The sequence below is a fragment of the Lissotriton helveticus genome, chromosome 3_1, assembly GCF_964261635.1.
Source record: "Lissotriton helveticus chromosome 3_1, aLisHel1.1, whole genome shotgun sequence".
Classification (NCBI taxonomy): Eukaryota; Metazoa; Chordata; class Amphibia; order Caudata; family Salamandridae; genus Lissotriton; species Lissotriton helveticus.
In genome coordinates this window covers 817,332,537-817,353,560 of record NC_136061.1, presented here as the reverse complement: position 1 = coordinate 817,353,560, position 21,024 = coordinate 817,332,537, and positions in this window count along the sequence as shown.

Here is a 21,024-nt window from a genome sequence, read left to right as displayed (position 1 = left end):
TCCTTAGATCTCAGTAAGAATTTTCTTTTCCAGCCATCCATGCATCACACATTTTCTCACTCGACTCAGGTCAGGATCATTTTCATAAGCTGATTTCCAATCTTGTACACTGATACTGTCCTCTTGTTCTTCTGTACATGCTATGTTGTATTCATCCCATACACTGCGTGACTGTTCTTCTTCCACGGCAGGCGAGCAGCTCAGGCAGTCTGACACTTTGTTCTTTTTTACCAGGAAAATATTCGACATCGTAGATAAAGTCTAAATGTCTAAGTGTCCTCTTTGCAATCCTAGGAGTGGTTTTTATATGACCACTTGAAGTGAGGACTTTAACCAATGGTTTATGATCTGTCCTGAGGGTAAACCTTGACCCCGTAGCTATTGCCTGAACTGTTCCATGGCCCAGGTGGATGCCAACATTTCCTTCTCAATCACTGAAAACTTTTCCTCATTAGGGGTGAGGGAACGTGAAGCGAATCCTATCGTAGATTCAGTGCCATCTTCCGACACCTGGGATAGGACCGCGCCCAGTCTTTTCTCACTGGCGTCAGTGGTTAAAATGCTTTGAGCAATCATATCAAATCCATGTAGGGGAATTGCTTCACAAATATCCTTCCTTATGCTTTCAAATTCTCCGTTGGACTCAAAATCCCATGTAAAAACATTCTTTTCCTTCAGAGCCATTGTGCTTTGCACGCGTGGGTTCGTATCCCATCCTCGTCACCAAATTGTAGTGTATGCACATGCTGAAGAACTGCAAGTACAATGGGGATACGAAGAATCTTCTTTATTCAAGAGGGAGAGCATAACTTCAACTGCGGCAGTTGCAACCGCTCAATGCCTCAACGTTCCACCACTACAATGCCTAGTGGTAATCATGTGGTGGAAAGACTAGAATGCAACACCACATGAGATGCTGACCTTATAATACATTTGTGTTTTCCTTTATTTTTTGTTTTCTCCTTTTAATAACTTACTGCTGCTTTGAGGTGGCGTTCATTATCTGTGGCTCTTGCTGTCACCTGAGATGCTCTCTGAGTGAACTTTGTAGTATCAGGTGTGACTCGTAAGTAAACCAAATCAAAACGTAAGGTTGTAGTCATCTTTTATTCCATCAACCCTGCTGTACATCTATTCACACCAATCCTAGCGATGACCACTGGCAAAATCGCTCCGAAGCCTCTATGTGTTCTATAAGGTCCAAATCTTGCAATTTTTTAAGCTCCAACTAAAAAAATATCACACAATGATAGGAACATTGCGAGCTTCTTGTATTTTAGGAATGTGTTATAATTAACCATTTGGTACATTCCATCTCCCCGTCCATCCAATCCCATTTGGTATGTGCCATGCCTATGTTGTGTGAACATTCCACAGCTGACGCCAGCTGACTGGAAACTGTGGTGAAGGAGAGATGAAATAAAGACTCCTCTTGTACTTACCAGTGTCATCTCACTTTGTAACAGAATTTCTGAGACTTTAACTCTAATTTGATGTGTAAACCCTTTGAGTTTTCAAATCCTTCCACTAAAACAGGTTTTGAAATTCTTTCAGTACCCGATACGATACGATATTAACTTTATTTGATCTAGATATTTTAGACAATAAAAGTTCAATAAAAATACCTAAAAGTACAGTTAAAATCACAATTAATTAAAAATACACATTTTAAAATCATTTAATTTGTATAATTGCTAAACCCTAATATTCTGCAATTATAACAACCGTACATTGATTTTACATGGTTACTTTGACACAGATAAAAAGTTAGTGGAAAATAAATGCAACAACCTCAACTAAGGGTCTGCTATGCATTACTACCTAACTTTGTTCAGATAATCCATGTTTATAAAACATCAAATGTCAATTAATCATTTAGAATTGTTCAACAAGGTTAATCATATTATCTATGTAATGTTCTTTGTGGCATAGAAGACGGGCCATAAAAATCTTGACATTCCACAACATAGCTTAACAGTAGATAGTGATTGCAAGAAAATATATGCAGGTCGACATTATGTAAACTGTAAAAGTCTTAAAAACAGTAGAATATAAAGTTTTCTCCAGAAAGTATAACATTTACAAAGAGTATGGCGCACATAGTGCTCTGGGGTATCTTGCCATCACAAGGGCAGTTACTTAAATCTGATGTCTAGTCATCATGTTTAGGGAAGCTAATCAGCCGATGAAAAATATCCATTCTGAAGCAAGGTAGGACAAATCTATGTCATGAATTAGATACAGCTTTCAAATATAACTGCAAATCATGACTTTTTAAAATAAGTTGATTATTTAAAACAGAAGATTTTGATAATTCGGTGGTCAACCTAAGATCCTCTAACTGCACAGTACATTCATTTTTAAGTACAGTTCTACTAATAGCAGCCAAAGAGTTAGGGTTTTCAAAATAGTCTAGATACCCCAAGTCTCGGAAAAGATATTGAATATATGGCAGCCACAGAATGGGGTAGACAGAGATGATTTTAAGCAGTCCCCGATAATAGCATGGTTTAAGGCGGTATATTCAGAGGTCCAGACTTCATGCCATAGTAATATGGGTTTGCCCACTTAGGATATTGGCTAGGTGTGGTGAGAATTTGGTGTACTAATCTATCTGGCCATCTTGTTGTTGTTTATCAAATTAGAGTGGTCTAGGCCAGGTAGCAAATAGACCCATACCTTCCTTGGTCCCACTGATAGTAATATGGGCTGCATCCTGATTGAGTCTGTAAGAAACGAAACCCCCAACTCAGCATGACAGATATATAAAGAGGCATTTTTTGGGGGTTGCATGCAAATACCTCAAAAACTCATTCTCCGCCACTTGCAGTGCTTACATTTTGCATGCCCCTAATTCCCGGCACCATATAGTGCTACGCTGATGCAATTTATTTATTTATTTATTTGTTTATAGAGGGCCAGAATCGACCCCCGAAGGGGTATCTCTGCGCTATAGACGGGCACAGTGAAAAAGAGCCTAACAGCTATGAGTCAGAGGGGAACAGATAGGTCTTAAGCTGTTTCCTAAAAAGGAGGTGTTCCGTGCATTGTTTTAATTGAGCAGGAAGCTTATTCCAGTGGCAAGGACCCAAGTAGGATAGGGCCTTCCCACCTTGCCTGGCTCGTTTGATTCTGGGCACTGTGAGGAGATGTTTCCCTAATGAGCGGAGGGACCGCTGAGGGACATAAGGAATAAATGTATCCACCAAATAACTGGGGCCAGGATTGAAAAGGGCCTTATGAATAATGCAACACACCTTGAACTGTACACGCTTCTGAATCGGAAACCAATGGAGTAAGGCAAGCAGAGGCTGAGAGGCCGTCCTTGGAGGCGCGTTTAGAATCAAACGAGCTGCCGTGTTCTGGACAACATGTAATCTGTCCAATGTAGCCTCATTGGCAGACAGCAGAAGGCTGTTGCAATAATCCAGGCGACTTAATATAAGTGCCTGGATTAACATCTTCCTAGAAGAGTCCGGAAGCAAGGGGAGTATACAGCGCAATAGGCCCAACACGTGGAAACATGAGCCAGCTGTGTGGGTGGCATGCTCTTTCATGGTGAGGGTCTGTTCAAGGCGAACACCTACTTTTTTCACACAGGTTTTTGGTGTCAGGGGAGAACCGAGATCAATTAGCCTTGTAAATCTTAATCATCTCCACTGGGCCAACCTGCCAGCCAGATTTCGTAGGACCATAATAGCATATCTAAATAATATGGCCCTTGTAGATGTAGCACAGTTCCATGTGACTTCCTTGTCAAACAGGAGACTTAGATATGAGAAACTATTTGTAAAATCTATCTTGTTGTCCCTAATTTTTATGTCACAACAAATAGCCGTTCTCCTGCTGCACTTCATTATTAATCTTTTTGATTGATTGACTAAAAAGTCGTGATCCTGCATGAATTCAACAAAGGTGTTAAGTAGAGACTGCCAGGCAAGGACGGTGCGGCCCATAAAAACGGCATCGTCTGCGTAGAGTAGAGCCTGTACTGGGCGATGACCCTCCTATGGGAGGACTTTACATTGTTAAATCAGCGCTTAACCTACATTATTTATATATAAGGAGAAAAGAAAGGCTACTAAAACTCAACCCTGCCTTATCCCTCTCTCCACACTAAAAGGCTGGGTACGTTCTCTCCCAAAACTGAATCTAACCCTGGCTTTGGATCGTGTATAGAGATCTCTAAGAAAGTTATGATCGATGTCTCCACTCCCATATTGGACATAATTGACCATAACTTCGAGTGGAAGACACAATCAAATGCAGAGGAAACGTCGACATACCCCAGGAACAAGTTCCAACTCTTGATTTTAGTATTTTTTCCTATTAACATGCTTAAATTAAATTCAGGCCCTATTCTGTTGTCCCAACTCCACTGCGAAACCCATATTGAAGATCTGTCAAAATTTCCCTTGATTCCGCCCGCTCCTGTAGCCTGTTCAAAATAACACGTCCCGCTATCTTTACTAAGGAGTCAAGCGAAGAGATCGGCCTATGGCACGCAGGATTGTGTTGGTCACCCTTTTTGTAAATGGGTACAGTGATTGATTCTGACCATGTCGGGAGGAAGCCAGTATTGCAGCAGGTACTTAATACAGCAGTTAATAAAGGTCCCCATAAAGCAATATTAGCTTTATACAGGTCCACTGGGATAGCATCAGGACCGGGTGCTTTTCCACCTTTACTGGCAGTAATTACCCTATTAACCTCCTCTAAACTAAATGGAGGAGTTGGAGAAGTTTGGGTTGCCACTAAAGTGTTGTTGTGTTTATGGTTTAAATCTTTTATTAGTTTTCAAGCAATAAAAAGAACAAGACCCCTAGCTCCATTGAGTCAATGCAATATAGACAACAAGTATCGTAAATAATAGCATTGCCAAGGTAATATGAGCGGAGCGGGCCTGTGGGAATAAACAATAAGGGGAAAAAGGAAAAAATCGAAACAAACAACTGGGAAAAAGAATATGTTGTTGTGTTTATGGGCTTGATCATTCCAATGTGGGAATTGTCAATGAATAAATACCAGAGAAGTGTTTTATCCAATCATCATCCAGAATAGCGACCACGATCCCAGGGGCCTAATCTGCTCTCAGAGGTGCGGAATTGGCTACCCTCCAGAATGCATTATTATCGTTAATAATACTTGCTTCATTATTATCGTTAATAATACTTGCTTGATGTAAAGTTTCCCATGCTTAATGTTTTCACCATCACAAGCTACTAAAATGTGCTCAGGACTGTTAGGATCAAAGACAATTTGTAATAATCTTTGGACCTTTCAACTAAACACAGAACGGCCATCAGCTCCAACATCAACCTACAAATGGCATGTCTGTTCTTGAATTAAAATACCAAAAGTCTTTCGTATTCCCCCCTTTGACGGAGGTATGGGAGTTACTAATCTCCGCCTCTACTACTTGGCCACGAGACTCATCGTGATCCATGACTGGTTTGCAGGCGGCTGGTCCGACGCAGCTTACCGGGTGGAGGTTAGGACCATGGACTTTGACCAGATCCAGGGGTTCCTATATGGCTGTCCAGTGCCGCAGGCCCTGCCCCCAGTCACTAGGACGGTACTCATGGCCTGGCGTACAGTCCTCCGTCTTGTGCAATGGAACCGGAGGCTTACTGGACAGACGCTGTTATGGAATGGTGCCTACTGGACAGACGCTGTTATGGAATGGTGCCTGGCTGAGGGAGGTCTCGTCCTTGGAGGGGTTCCGCCGCTGGGACCTTGTGGGGGTCTTGCTGCTTGGGGATGTGTGGGTGGGAGACCACATTCGATCCATTGCTGACCTACAACAACAGCATGCCCTTCTTCCTTCCCAATTCTATAAATACCTACAACTCCGACACGCTCCCCACACACACATCCCAATACCCACCTCTCTCCCGGAATTTAGCCCCCTGGAAGCTCAGGTGATGATGGGGAAACTGGGGAGGGGGTGGGGAGGGTGTTCCTCATATACCGGGCTATGGTGAACAATGGCCCTGCATCCCTTGACCGGCTTCGGGTGCGATGGGAGGGGTGGATGGGTCCTCTAGAAGAGGCGGACTGGCGAGATGCCCTTATGGCACTTAAAACCCTGACTACATCCTCTAAGTTACGCCTGGTCCAACTTTACTACCTTCATGCGGCGTACCTCACTCCGGCGCGTCTCTTCCGAGCCGTCATGAGAGCCTCCCCGGCGTGTGCGCGCTGTGCTTCCACTCCAGCATATTTCTACCACATGGTGTGGCAATGCCCGGCCCTGGCACCGTTCTGGAAGGGGGTGGAACTCGAGCTCACAGAGGCCCTGGGGTGGGAGGTTCCCCATGATCCGAGGTGCTTGCTGTTGGGGGTGTTCGATGGCTCCAGGGCCGACAAGCGTTTCCTGGGGACAGCTGTGGCGGTGGCGAAAAGGGACATAGGAGCGCTCTGGTCCCAGGTGGCGGCACCAACAGTGCGGAAATTGAGGAGGGGGGTGGATTGGTGTGGGGTACAGGAGGAGTGTCTCTTCGAGGCCCGGGGTTTTCCGGAGCCATTCACTAAAGTGTGGAGCAAATGGTTTGGTTTAATACCGCTGTGAAGGCCCAGGTCTTATTATGCAATTGTGATGTCTGGGGATTGCCGCACCCACTCAGGGGGGGCCTCCTTTACCTTTGTCGATGGCTATGAGGAGATGTGTTTTAACTGTGATGTTTGATTTGCTACCAATGAAATTGCTTGTTCTTAAAATTTCAATAAAATTGATTGTCAAAAAAAAAATACCAAAAGTCTAAACTCCAACATATCAATTTTTTCTCCCATAAAGCTCTCTGGTAGATTGGTAGGTTCTAAATGCGAACCCACAACACTCACAAAGTTTTTTTCTCACACAGCATGTGCAATAATAGTAAAAGGAGAGCCTGAATCTGCAGCAACTTGTAAAGGTACCCCTCCAAATATAACTACACATAACTGCTTACTGCGATCACTTACATGTATGCTGCGATCCTTATGTAAGTATGCTTCATCAGACCTTTCAGACTAGTTTCCAGATGGATCCAATCCACTCTCTGTAAGACAAACTACTCTGTGTTTCTTCCTACTCTTCTTTGTGCATATTCTTGCAAAGTGACCAATAAGCCCACATTCCAAACATGTGGCAATTTTAGCAGGGCACTTATCAAATCTAGCAGTATACATGGTAGTACCACAACAAAAGCACTTTACACTAGAAACTTGATTGCTACTCACCCCGTTACGCAGCTCTCTGTTATTACTAGTACAATTTACAACTCTTCCAGAGTCCAAGGTTTCCCTTTCTTTTTTTCAGTAATTTTAATTTGCTGAAATGTTGTCAGTATGTGGTATAGTAGCTTTGGCACATCTTTCTGATAATTCTGTCTTCTTGACTAAAGCAATAGCTTTCAAAATGGATTCCCCTCCAATCCACAGCCTTTCCTGAATGCCTTTGTTTCTTGCATACATAACAGTTTGGTCTCGTGTTAAATCATCGTGCAAATTCCCAAATGTGCTTGTTGATGATAATTTTTTAAGCGAAGATACATAATCCTCTAAGGATTCATTCTGTTACTGTTTTCTTTGGCAAAAGGTATGTCTAATGACAGCCACAGAGACAGTAGGAGTATAATGTTCAACCTAGAGTAGAATTTCTGTTTCGAGGACATCAAAATCTCCCAACCTGTCCGTTTTTTGTATTTGACTGTAAATTCTGAGCCCCTCGGGACTCAGACAGTGCATAAGGACTCCCATTGTCTTCTAGTATGGCTGAATGTTTAAAAACTACTCCTTCCAGTCTATCCATCTGGTTCATGGTTGGACTGGCTTTGAAAGGAATTCTTTTAGTGTGCATGAGTTACTTGCATCCAGAACGTTGAGAATAAAATTCACCTGCAAGAATAGTTACATTTCAAAACATACCTCACAAAACCATCCCCAGCACCAATGAGAAACAAGGTGCACCTTCAGGAACACGCTACGAGAAGTGTGTAAACAAGTTCTTGTCACCATATGCACAAGAGCGGTTATGTACAAGAGCAGATTCCAAGTAGTAGATACTTTCAATATGGCGGCCCCTTGGGGTTACTCGACATGACCTTGTACGATCACGTTGCATATTGATGCGTTACTTTGCTTCGGTCATAGCTGTGCGCACGATGCAATGATCCCGCGCAGCTTCCTCCTTTGAATGTTCCTGTATCGATGCACGCGGCACATTTTCAAATGGAACAAGGGTCTTGTGAGGTGAGTAGAAACGTCAATAAGGTAACTTTCCCTTATCGCTGTGGGGTAATAATGCCGTCAACATATAGCACAATAATGGATAAAATAGTGCGCTCCTCTGACCTGTGTATGTTCTAATCCTGGAGTTCCCCAAAATGCAGAAACTGTTGTGTATGCAAATCTTCCCTTTTCAGCAGGAATTATTTCTGTGGGTACAGTTGCTGGCAGAACCTCGTCACCAAACACCTGTAGTATCAGGAGTGGATTGTAAAAAAGACGAATCCAAAAGAAAAGGTTGTAGTTATTCTTTATTCCAGCAAACCCGGTGTTCATTTGTTGAAAGCAACAGCAATGCCTTTTGCCACGAATGCCACCTAACATTTCAACCCAAGGATAAATGCACAGAACCCAAGAACACATAACATTAAGCAAAGTGAATTCTACACTTGTGAACTAATACTGTAAGCAATACAAGCCCAACACTACATGCACTTAGGTTGCTTCTTTCCATATCTCTGCAGGGCTGCGGCATTACCCCGCTGGTGTTTTACTTTTTCTTTCTGCAATGTGCTTATTGCTGGAGAGCTACTGACAGATGGGGGATTGTAGAAGGTGTTATAGCTCTACACATAGCCCCGTCTCTACTGGCATGCGTCTAGGCATGTGTTCCAAGAAGATGCATACAGTTCATAGCTCATTTTGTAGTCTCCATTACCGTCTCTTGTGATGCTCTTTTCTTAAGTTCAAAAAAGTTTTTATTGAAACAGATAAGACAAAGTTACAAAATAAGTCAATTAAGATGGCAAATAGAATCATACAATAAAACAGGTAATAATAATAATACGAAAGAGAAAGAACTAAAAATGAAGCATGACTGTAAGGAAAACTGGCAACTAGCAAATTAGAGAAAAATGAAGGACATAATAAATATACATTATAAATAAGAATTAAAAATAAAAGAAGCACATCTTAAAAGTTAGAGGAAGTCATGGAGGTTTAGGAACTTCTTGTTGCTTCGGGGATTGAGACAGAGAGCACCTAGCACTCATATAAAAAAATAACGTAACTAGATTCCACAATTCTCTTCTTTTTGTAGCGAAAGTTAAGGGGAAAAGAAAAGTCGTATCTAATCTATGGTTATAGCAAACAGCGTACCACCAAGCCTGGTATGATATTTTAGTAAAATCTTTCCAATTTTTGGTGATTTGTTGGAAGGCTACCGCTAATAATAGGTCAATTATCCTGATATTAAAAGAACAATGTTCCCAAATAGGAGAGACACTCCCTAGAAAAATATGTGAAATAGAAAAGGAATGCGTGGAGGAAAAAATCTTGTTAATTTGAGAGCAAACCTGAACCCAAAAACTGTGAACAAGGGGGCAATTGAAAAGCATATGAAGAAGGTTTGCGTGTGGTGAGGAACAGGACCAACATATGTCAGGAGTATCTGGATAACACTTGCTAAGAGTGATTGGTGGTAACAATAGACGGTTATAAAGGAAAAATAATGTTTGAGTTGTGTTAGCGGCCCTGGAAGATTTACGGATCTTTAACCATATCCTGTCTCTTGTGATGCTCTTTTCTAGTCCTTCATTGGATGACTCCATGCTAGGGATTCCAATTGGTGGTGCCTAGACTGTGGCAAACGTTCTAACCCCTCCTAGATTTTGTTAAGGAGTTTCCAGAGTCTTCTTTAAGGTGGATTCTATCTTACTGCTCTAGCTGAGTGCATGAATGTATCAACTGGGAATGCAGCTCCTTCAGATGCTTCTGACAAGAAGGTACAACTCTTCAGCAGTGTTTGTGTTAAGAGCTAGCAGTTAGGCTGCTATAGGGCTCACTCTTTGCTATGCGATTTCCCAGCTTTATCATCTTCAGTGGAGTGAGGACTGTGGTCTGCTTAAAAAAATTATGGAATGGCTACTTCAACTTTCCTCTGGCATAGCTCTGGATTCCTTAATGACAGCAGGTCTCTCGGCTGTGATGGCTGTGATGGTTGGCCAGGAAGGACCAGGCTTTGCACAAAGATATTCAGATGTTCTTCTCTTGGGGCAAACTCTGGAAGAAATGATCAAATTGACAATGCCCTCTGGAGGTTTTACTCACACAAGTATCAAACTGGTGTGGTTTTATCTCCAATGGAAGGTTACCCTTAGAGGATGCGCAAGGGACCCTACCAAAAGAACATGGAAGCACTGGAGGCACACCAGAACAAAAGTCAGCATGACTAAATGGCCCTCCTCAACCGAGTCCTGCACAAGTCTGCCTGGTTGAGACAAGATCGCCACACGCAGTTCGAGCAGGTCTAAACAGAATTATGTGTCTGATTCCTGCTTATTAGAAATGGTTAGAAAAGGATATTCAGTCGGCTTTATTTGCATTCCATTAGAGTCAGGGATCAGGATCAGACCCTGGCCAAAGGATCACCTAAGAAAAGAGGTCCTGAAAAAGGGAGTTTTGGGTCTGCTGGACACGAACGCTGTGACTTCTGTCACAAGGTAGGAATAGGGTCATTTTATACTCTCATTTGTTCCTGGTTCCCAAGGCAGGGCGAGCGGTTAGGTGCATAATTAATGTGAAGGATGTGAACCTCTATGTCTAGGATGTGCCATTCCAGATCATAACTTCTATTTCTGCAAGAGACTGCCATACTTCCATAGATCTGGCAGATTCACAAACTACCAGTTAATAGTAAGTTTACTGTGGTGGAGACCTAGCAGTCAGGGGGTAGAACTCAGCACATTAAAAGGTAGACCTGCCCTATCTTTTTATGAACGAAGTTCTCCAGCCCTACTCCAGAACCTCCGCAGTTCTGCACTTACTATCATCTTGCAGTTTGTGAATACAAAAGAATGTAGTAAATGTACACAAAAGTATAAGTTTACCTCTCCGAATTAGGCCCTTTATTTCTCAGCAGCTGTTGCCAGATTCACTGCTCTAACAAAATTAAAACTATATTTCTCAAAACCATAGGGAAAAGTAGAATAACAATGAAACAACACAGTCCACCAATCAACGGTCTGCATCCACTATAATCACATGGGGCTACTTTTCCGCCATCTCTTTCTTCACTGTGTAGCAAAAAGTTAAGTGCATGCCAGGGCTTTCTATTGCGTCTACTGTCACATTGCCACTGCTTGTGTTTTTAATGTGTTTTCATTGCAGGCTTATTATGGGCTGCCATTATGGGCTGCTCTCTTAGCTCGTAAACTCCCCCCCCCCCTTCTGGGGAAGCCTGAGCGCTTACTGCTTGAGACCTCGAAATGGACCACGTGCCGGCTTAGATGGCTCTGCACAGATCGGTAGCCATCGCCTCTTTTTGTTGCCATTGCCTCCAATGTAGTCCTAAATATCCTCCCCGTGGGGTGGGGCACCCACTGGAGGGAACAGCAGGACGTGCAATAGGGATTTGCCCAATGGAGAACATAGGTTCTGCAGACTCTGGAGACCTGCACCTCCTACGACTGGAGGGGCTGATGATATTTGCACCCCCATTGGACAGGTTCAATTTCGAGCAGTTATATCATCCAAGATGGTCAGAATGGACTCCTGTTCATAAGGTAGCAGACTTTATCGTAAAGTAAATACATCCACCTGTGGATGAGAAAGTTTGAGTGAGATTGGTGGCAGAATGGCCCCATCTATAGTTGCAGGGTAAAACTGCCCGGACTCCATACATTGACACTAAAATGTGTACTTTTTTGGCAAAGTATATGAAAGAACCCAAATAGGGTATAAACTACTTTTGAAGGACTCCCCGGGATACGCTGGTGATGTGATAGTCCCCATAACAGAAACTGTGGAGAAGCCTCAGGCATATTTATGTCCCCAAAATAGTCACCAGATGGCCCAACAGGCTATGTGTATGCTGGGCAATGCAAACCGTGTTCTGTCAACCAACAGTTGCACATCTGTATTGATGCAGGCTGGCTCCAATTTGGAGGATTTTGCTACTTCTGATGCCGGGCAGGTTGCACAAGTGTCCCTATTCAGAGATCTATTTCTAATTGAAAAAGAGACAATCTGTGATAATTTCACAACTTTGGACAAGGCCCAAACCTCAATATGAAAGATGCTCAGAGGAAATGTTTTTGTAGGGTCCAGAAAAGGCAGGAGAGGCTTTTCAGGCCACTCCACCCAACAAGGTTCCCGAAGGGGGTAAAGATAGAGTAACAACAGTTTGCAGGATGGAAGAAAGCTGGAAACTTTATTTCCTCAACAGGCTATGCCAAAGGCAGAAAGCAAAGAACACACAATTGATGGACGGAATGCAGAACAAATCAAAACATTCACCCCCAGTCAAGAGATCTGGGTTAAATCCATCATTCCTTTGCTCACCATGCCACCCCAGTTTAGACCTGGCCATATGCAAATCAGTCTTGACCCTGTGCCTCATGGGAACAGTCCAGCCCGTACTTCCAAGCCTGGTCCTCCCTGGACCAGAAACAAGCATCCTAGGACCGGTTTCAGGGTTTCACCCCTCTTCAGCCAGGATAGCTTAATTCCAGTGGCACAATGAGCCTAGGACTCACGTCTGGGCATACCTGGCGCACTTAGGGCGAGAAAGCAAAAGACACACAATTGATGGACGGAATGCAGAACAAATCAAAACATTCACCCCCAGTTAAGAGATCTGGGTTAAATCCATCATTCTTTTGCTCACCATGCCACCCCAGTTTAGACCTGGCCATATGCAAATCAGTCTTGACCCTGTGCCTCATGGGAACAGTCCAGCCCGAACTGCCAAGCCAGGTCCTCCCTGGACCGGAAAAAAGCATCCTAGGACTGGTTTCGGGGTTTCACCCCTCTTCAGCCAGGATAGCTTGATTCCAATGGGTTCAAACTGGAATGGCATGGTGAGCAAACTAACAATGGATTTAGGCCCAGATCTCTGTACTGGGGTGAATGTATGACATTGTTCTGCATTCTGTCCATCAACTGTTGTTTTTGCATTTGTCACCCCGAGGTCGATGGGTATGCTCAGACGTGAGTCCTGTGCGCTCCATGCCAATGGAATCAAGCTATCCTGGGTGAAGAGGGGTGAAACCCCGAAACCGGTCCTAGGATGCTTGTTTCCAGTCCAGGGGGAACCTGGACCTAGGATGCTTGTTTCCAGTCCAGGGAGAACCTGGCTTGGCAGTTCGGGCTGGACTGTTCCCATGAGGCACAGGGTCAAGACTGATTTGCATATGGCTGGGTTCAAACTGGAATGGCAAAGGCAGAGGCAGCAGAGGTGGATTCCAAGGAGGAGTCTATGCCACAGGAGGCATCTTTGGTAAGGGTTCTTGCTTTTTCTCTTCTAAGGTCAGGTAAGAGGTTGACATTTTTCCTGGGAAAATTGAAAGATATCACAGGGATTTGGTGGGTGTTGGTTACTATCAAGGGTTTTTACACATAGTTTTATGGCTCTCTAGTGTAGTCAATAAGACTCAAACTACTGAGGTTTATAGAGCAAAAGTCGGTTCTTATAGAAGGAGGTGACCGAGATGAAGCAGACAGAAGCCATTTGAAGGTCATTTTGTAAGCAATATCTTCCTGATAGTGAAGAAGGATAAGTGGTGCAGGCCCTTTCTTAATTTGAGAGAATTCAGTGAGTGAGTGGTATATTGTCATGTCAAGATGTAGGGAATCCATCTGTTGAGAGATGTTCATCTTAAAGGGGACTAGATGATAAGGTTAGACTTGAAGGATGCCTATCTGACAATATCCATTTTACTGCCTCAAGTCTGTTTGAGGGGTCAGGTGTTCAAGTTCATAGCTCTGCCTTTTGGACTCTCATCAGCCCTGTGATGCTTCACCAAACTACTGTGACCAGTACATTTAAGAGTGAGGGGTGTGAGATTGCTCATTTAGCTACATGATGAATCAATGTTGTTGACAATTGCAATGTAACTTGAATGCAACAATTGCATTGTTTGACTGCAGCTGCTTGCTGGATGAGTCCAACATACTGGTCATGTGTACAGGGTTAAGCAGATTACAGAATTTACATTAGGGTGATTTCCAATATGGCCACAATGTGAAAACTACCTACCAGGTAGTGTCTCCACTCTTTGAATGACTTCTTGATTGCTAGAAGTTCTCTATCACCCACCAAATAGTTTATATCTGCAGAATCTAATTTGTTGGGAAAGTAGGCGACTGGATGCAGCTCCTCAGTAATACTGTCTCTTTGTGAGAGTACCCCTCTTCAGCTACTTGTGTTGCATCAGCCTTGACTATGTATGGCTGTTTGGAAACAGGATGGCGTAACACTGGAACTTGCATAAAACATGTCTTTATGCTTTGAAAGGCCCTTTCTGCATCGTCAGTCCACTGAAACTCAACTCCCTTCCGTAGGTAACCTAGTAATCGAGGAGACCAAGATGGAGAAGTGGTCTGTGAACTTCATGTAAAGGTTACGAAGCCTAAACCCTCTTTTGTGTTCTGAGGTGAGGTCCATTGCACCAGGGCCTTAACTTTCAAAGGATCCATTTGAAATCCTCGTGATGAAATTATATAACTCAGAAGATTCACTTCAGGTACACGAAAAGCAAGTTTTCCAGCTTAATGTAGAGATTATTCTCACTTGGTTTTCTGAGAATATTGCTAACATTTTCTTTGTGCTCATAAAGAGTATATGAGTAGATCAGAATGTCAACTATAAATGCTATGGCACACACATCTAGATACTCTCTGAGAACTTTGCTAATAGAATATTGAAAGGCTGCAGGAGCATCGCACAGTCCAAATGTCTTCACCAAATGTTCATATAAACCAAATTTGGTGCTGAAGGCTATCTTCCGATCATACCTTCTCAGCAGTTCTGGTTAAAATATGTAGTTTGATAGTGTGTTGTACCCAGAAATCACAGGGTTGTGTTTTTGTACTGAGGGTATTCCGAGTACAGCCTGAAATTGTGGTGCCTTAATTAAATCAAAACTCATAATTTCCACATGAGTATCATGTATGGTATGTCAGATCGTCAGTAACATGAATAATTGGTCCTCATGCCAATTAGATACCATCAATTGTTTTGACTGCCTCAATATGGTCTTTGGGAAGGCAAGAGATACCATGTTTATTAGCCAGATCAATATGTAAAAAGTTGCCTGTTGCCCCTGAATCTATCAGAACACTTAAAGTCATTGTTTTAGTTACCCGTTGGAGCAGGGTGGATACATAGAAATGTTGGTAATACTGATCTCTACAGGGTTGGGCTAATGTTTTATCAATCAATCAGGGATTCTTTAAGCGCGCTACTCACCCGTGAGGGTCTCAAGGCGCTGAGGGTGTGAGGGGAGCAGCTCCGGTCAGTCATAGAGCCAGGTCTTGAAGGTCTACCTGAAGATGTGCACGGTGGGGGCGCACCTGATGTCGATCGGGAGCTCGTTCCAGGTCTTCGCTGCGATGTAGGAGAAGGTTCTGCCTCCCGTTCTTGTTCTGCGGATGCGCGGGGTTCGCCGAGGTCGGTCGATCGGATGTTCCTCTTGGGTCCGTGGAAGGAGATTCTGTTGTTGAGATATTGGGGTCCGGTGTTGTGGAGGCACTTGTAGGCAAGGGTGAGTATCTTGAAAGTTACTCTCTTCTCAACAGGAAGCCAGTGGAGGTTGTGCAGGTGATGGGTGATGAGTTTGTGTCGAGTCTTGCTGCAGTGTTCTGTATGGTCGGGACTTGTTGATCCCATCATAGATGGTATTTCCGTAGTCTGGTCTGCTTGTTATGAGTGCGTGGGTAACAGTCTTCCTTAAATCGGGAGGATCCATTTGAAGGTCTTTCGGAGGATGCCAAGGGTGTTAAAGCAGGTGGAGGCGACGGCGTTGGCCTGTTGGGTCATGGAGAGGGAGGAGTCGAGGACGATGCCGAGGTTTTGGGGGTGGTCTGTGGGGGGGTGCTGAGGGCAGTGGGCCACCAGGTGTTGTCCCATGCAGAGGAGGAGGGTCCGAGGAAGAGGACCTCTGTCTTATCCGAGTTGAGCTTCAGGCAGCTGCTGCTCATCCAGGATACGACGTCCTTCATGTCTTCCTAGAATTTGAGTCGATGATCCTTGGGGTCCTCTGCAGTTGATTTCCGTTGGTTCGTAGAGGAAGGGTGGCAGTCTGATTATTTGGGTCCTGACGGTTAGGAAGGAGCAGAGCCAGTCGAGGGTGGTTTCCTGTAGGCCTGCGTCATAGAGTCGGGCGGTGAGTGTGTGGTGGGAGACAGTGTTGAAGGCTGCAGAGAGGTCGAGTAAGATCAGGGCTGCCCTGTGTCCTTGGTCGTGGAGGGTATGGATGTGGTCTTTGGCAGTGCGTAGAGCGGTTCTGGTTCTGTGATTGCTGCGGAATCCGGATTGGGAGGGGTTGAGGATGGAGCTTTCTTTGATTCATTTTGTTAGTTGGACTATGACGGTCTTCTCGGTGACTGTGGCCGTGAAGGGGAGGAGGGAGATGGGTTGGTAGTTCTTGCTGAGGACTGACTTGATGGTGCATCGCTGTTCCGGAGCGATGGTGGCGGTGGCTCTGTAGAAGATGTGTGGGGGGAGGGGTCCGTGCGGGCTCCTGAATGAATGCCTTTCATGGTCGATGCAGTGTCTTTGGTGGTGACTGGGGTCCCAGAGGAGATGGTGGACTGGCTGGGGTTGCTGGAGGAGGGAGTGGTTTCGGGGTCAGGTGTCTGATCGGTGAAGTTGTCGAAGAAGCCCTCGATTTCAGATGGAAGTAGGAGCTGAGCTTGTTGCAGAGATCCTGGGAGGGAGTGATGTCCGTGGTTTCGCTGGGGGGTTTGGTGAATTTCTGGATGACGTTGAAGAGTTTTTTGGAGTTGCTGGAGTTGGCGAGAATCTTGTTCTGGATGAAGGTCCTTTTGGTGGACCTGATGTGTTGGTGGTATTCCGTCATGGCGTTCTTGTAGGTGGTGCGGTCTTCCGAGGATTTGCTGTTTCTTCAGTTCTTCTTGAGACATCTGCTGGTGTGTCTGGTGTCTTGGAAGTTGGTGGGGCACTGTCTGTCGGGGTTACGTAGGGGTGCAAGCCGGCTGCGCAGTTGGTAATCCATCTGTGGAGTTCTTTGGCTGTGAGGTTGGCGTCGGTCGAGGTGCAGGGGGCATCGCGTTGAGGGTGGAGTTGAGGGAAGCGCAGCTGGGAGGTGGAAGCGGGAACAGACAGGGGGGAGGGGCAGCAGCGGCTGGACAGGAACGGGCACAGTGACACAAACAGGCCAAAAACAACTAGGAGATAGGAAAAAACAGAGGAAGGCACAATAACAAGATACAAGGCACAATAACAAGGCACTGACAAAGACAGCTGGAAGACAAATAAAACGGACACAAACACAGAAACAGAAAACAGCGGACCAGCAGAAGAGCAAGGCTGGGCCTCAAACACCTACCAGGCAGAGGTGAACGGGGTCAGCAGCACAGACAGCGGACCTGCTGGGGAGAGAGCAGGTCTCAGACCTGGAGGTCAGAGGTCCTGCTCCCATTCTCTAGCAGCGCCCGCCATTAAATAGGGAGAGGAGGAGGGAAGAGCAGCTGGTAGGTGGGAGTGGGAACTGTCAGGGGGAGGGGCACCAGTGGCAGGAAAGGAAATGGGCACAAGGACACACACAGGCCGACAACAACAGGGAGACAGAAAAAACAGAGCAAGGCACAATAACAGATACCAGGCACAATAACAAGGCACTGACAAGGACGGATGGAAGATAGATAAAAACGGGCACAAACACAGAAACAGACAACAGTGGACCAGCAGAAGAGCAAGGCTGGGCCTTGAACACCTAGCAGGCAGAGGTGAGCGGGGTCAGCAGCACAGACAGCGGAGCTGCTGGGGAGAGAGCAGGTCTCAGACCAGGAGGTCAGAGATTAAAGTATTAGAGCTCGGAAAATGTGTCCCCACTGTTTCCGAGCTTCCTAGTTTCCCGTTTCGTTCTTCATCTAGGATTACTTGTGCAATCCTTTATGAAGTGTTCTTTTTTACTGCAATACTGGCAGAGATCCATTTATTTTCATCGCTTTCTTTCTACCTTCGTTAAAGGATCTGTAGAAGTGACTATTTGCATAGGTACTACTTCATCCAGAGTTTTACTGGCATCTGGCCCCCTTTCCCTGACAACTAATATTTTAGTTTCTGATTGTCCTCGATTCAATCTTCTCTCAGACAGTGGATTATCTAATTGACCCACTATGGGGCATATGTATCAACATCCGTGTTTGTGATTCTCAAATAGCGATTTTTGGGAATCGCTATTTGAGAATTGCAAAACGGGACGTATTAAAAAAGGAGGCCCATAGGAATGAATGGGGAATCATTCTCAATTTGCGATTCGCAATTTGAGAATCGCAAATTGAGAATAATTTCAAGGGTGCAAGGGTGTCATAAGGGCACCCTGATGCACCCAAGAATTGGGCATGTGTGCGCATTTTGCGCACATACATGCCCTAAGGCCATGTATGTGCGCCACATGGCACTTTGAAACATGCCAAAAAGTGCATTATTGACAGGAATCGCAAATTACCACAAACTTGAAGTTGGTGGTAATTTGCAATTTCTTAGGAAGAAATCGCACAACTTGAGTGCTTGATACATAGCATTTAAGGAATCGCAATTTGCGACTCCTTAAATGCTTACGCAAAAATTAAGAATCGCAAATTTTGCGATTCCTTGATTTTGCGATGCGATTTTCCTTATACATTGCGTTTTGCACATTTTTAGTCGGAAAAGCTGCTTTTTTGCAAATTGCAGCATTTGCGACTAAAAGTCAGTTTCATACATATGCCCTTTAGTCTGTTAGTTCTGCAAATGAATGTGTGGGGGTGCACTACCTGTGCTAATAAGCCTTCAAATTCTCTCCTAAACCCCTGTAAAATAATGAACTTCCTTTGCTTTCAAGCCAGTCAGATTCTACCACCTATCTGTTTAAGGCTGTGATATAAGTTAATAGATCTTTAGAACCTTTTTTTCAGATCCAACAGTTCTGGATCCACTGATTACATGAATGCATGTCTATTGAATAATTTCTTCATTTCTACTTTGAATATGGCATATTTATAGAGTATAGGATCATCCTTTTTGACCAAGGGTATCGACCATCATGCAGCAGTACCCCCTAAGTAGAATAACACAAACACCACCTTTGACTCTTCATTTGGGAAATATGTGGGTTTACACATGAAGTGTAACTGATGTTGGTTTCTGAAGGTGGCAAATTTCATAGGCTCCTTTGTTAAAAATTGTGTTTTTTTAGTGGGCAAAGGTAGTTGCTTTTATCCAAGAAGGGACCCTTCTTCCTACTCAGGGTAAGGGGGACACTCTTCTAAAATAACCTCTGCTTATTCCCTTGGTAGCTTGGCACGAGCAGACAGGCTTATCTCAGAGGCAGTGTGTAAATCATTTGTGCATGCATACAGTAACACAGTGAAAACACCACAAATGGACACCACACCAGTTTAGAAAAATAAGCAAAACTTTATTGAAACCAACAAAACCAAAAATGTCAAAAATCTAACACACAAAACTGTAAAAATAGTTACTGTGTGAAATAACCTTTAAATTGCAGGAATAACATGAAAACACAGTTCCTCTGACTCAGTAGCTCCTTTTGGGACTACTGCGATACTGAACATGACAGAGTGTAACAATTCCAGACAACCGCATTGATACAAGTTAGCTAAAGCATCAATAGACTTGGAAACAGTACCTTTCTTGTTGTGGCCAACGCAAGTCGATCGGGGCAACCGTCACGGTTACGATGTGGGATGGAAGGGTTACAGCGTGCTGTGTCCTCACTGCTTGGTGTAGTCAGCAGCTTGTTGACGGAGTCGGTGAGACCAAGGCTTGCGTTGCAGGGTGAGATGGTGATCGATGCGGTGCTGGCCAGTCACGGAGCCAGTTGATATTCAAGTCAAGCAGCAACGGAGTCGGCGACGTCTGTGCAGCGTGTAGTGAAGCGGTGCAGAGCGCGGTGCCCACAGGACGCAGTGCAAGTAGCGGCTCATTGACGGCGTTGGTGAGACCAGCGTTGCATTGCGAAGCGAGACGGTGCTCTCAGTGGTGCCTTCAGGACACAGAGACTGCGACAGGCTTGGTGACGGAGTCGGCTGCTCTTTTCTTCTGCGGTGGCTGTAACCAGCAGAACCAGAGACGGTGCCCAGAAGGATGGTGAGGTCTTTGCTGTTCCTGAGACCTCTTGAACAGGGGCAAACTCCACTTCAAGCCCTTGGAGATACTTTCTCAAGCAGGATGCACCCACAGTTCCTCTCCTTGGCAGAAACAGCCTCTGCAGGCCATGCCAATCCCAGACAGCAGAATAACTAAGCAAGAAAATACCTACTTTCTAAAAGTTGTATTTTCAACCACAGAAAATTAAAATCATCTTTACTAAAAAAAGCATTTTTACATTCTGAGTCCGGGCATACTAAACTCAAGTTTTCCATCTTGTCCTAGTGGGAAGTTATATTTAAAAATGTGTTATAAATAAACTCCCATTCTATCCGATGGGTCCGATAGCCTTTTCATAGTGAAAAACTTAATTCACTGTAATTCACTACCAGGACATGCCACACTCACCAGTACATGTCCTACCTTTAACATACACAGCACCCTGCACACAGGGGTACCTTGGGCCTACCTTAGGGGTGTCTTACATGTAAGAAAAGGGAAGATTAGGGCCTGGCAAGTGGGTGCACTTGCCAGGTTGACATGGCAGTTACAAACTGAGCGCAGACCCTGCAGTGGCAGGTCTGAGTTACATTTACAGGCTGCTCATGTGGGTGGCACAACCCAGTGCTGCAGGCCCAATAGCAGCATTTGATTTACAGGCCCTGGCAGTCTCAGTGCACCTTACTAGGGACTTACCA